Raw genomic sequence first — 1,399 nt, forward strand, 5'->3', positions numbered from 1 at the left:
CTAGGTATCAGGCATCATCAGAACAAAAAATCTTACTACAGCAAATGAGGGGTGGGGAGTTTAGAGTGGAGACCCAAAGCCCATTTGGATGCCACTGGAGATCCCCTTGCAGAGGGGTCTCAGGGAGGAGACGAGCCAGACAGGCTGCTATGTAGCAACAATGAAAATTACAACTTTCCTCAAGTTCCTAAATGCTTCCTTCGCCCCTCACTATCACGATCCAAATTCTACCTTGCAAGTATGGCTACACTAGAGTGTGTACACTGGTACAGATAGGAACAGGAAACACAGGGAATCCAGGGTGGATGATCCTTTTAGGACCAGTGGTGTGAGTGGTGATACTGGGAGCGTAGAGGGAGAGTGGGTTGGAATGGGGGAACCGATTACAAGGATCTACATGTGAACTCCTCCCTGGGAGACGAACAACAGAGAAGTGGGTGAAGGTAGACATATGACAAAATAATAATTTATAAATTATCATGGTTTCATGAGGGAGCGGGGAGCGGGAAGGGAAGGGGAAAAAAGAGGACCTGATGCTAGGGGCTTAAAAAATGAGGATCTGATGCCAGGGGTTTAAATGGAGAGCAAATGTTCTGAGAATAATGAGGGCAATGAACGTACAAATGTGCTTTACCCAATTGCTGTATGGATGGATTGTGATAAGAGTTGTATGAGCTCTTAATAAAACGATTTAAAAAAGAATTAGAATTCATGGAGGAATAAGATTGAGCAGAGAGAAGTTGAATCCCAGCACTACTCACCCCCTCCTGCCCCCAAAGAAGCAAGCAAACAAGTAAGGAATCCAGCGTGCAAACACACACTTTAGCAGATCCTACCCAATACAGCATCCATTGCATTACATTCTGGTGTAGACTGAATTCTGGTGGTAATGACACTTCATTATCATCACCCTTCAGTCCAAAGAACTATGTCTGAGAAGGAGTTTACAGTGGAATCTTTAATTTATCTGCTTGACCTGCTTGAGACAAATCCTGATAACTTTTCACCATTAACACTTTCAGCAGCTGGGTAAGTCATAGTCAGTATGGCTCTTATGGTCATAATTCATTACATGATATAATTCTGGACTTTATATGCTTGTGGCTGAGGTCTCATTTGGGAGGACATTTTCTAGGAATAGGGTGGGATTAAGACGTGATATGTATAAGACCTGTTTTTCCTTCAGGGCATCTTGAAGCCCCCGCCTTAGTAGAGAGTGTGACACACTTTTTTGTTTCCTGTTGGGCATCTTTGAGTTTACCCCAGTAGAGGGTATGACTCAAGACACCAGCGTTTATTGTGTGTGTATATACTGTTCTGATACATGTAATTCACCTGGGAAGCCATACCCCTATTTCTTGAGCTTTTGCAACAGCAATAACTGCTGGGGTTTGGGGAC

This window comes from Echinops telfairi, unplaced genomic scaffold, assembly GCF_000313985.2.
Source record: "Echinops telfairi isolate 266 unplaced genomic scaffold, ASM31398v2 ScPeMD7_7468;HRSCAF=8506_0, whole genome shotgun sequence".
In the NCBI taxonomy this organism is placed as follows: domain Eukaryota; kingdom Metazoa; phylum Chordata; class Mammalia; order Afrosoricida; family Tenrecidae; genus Echinops; species Echinops telfairi.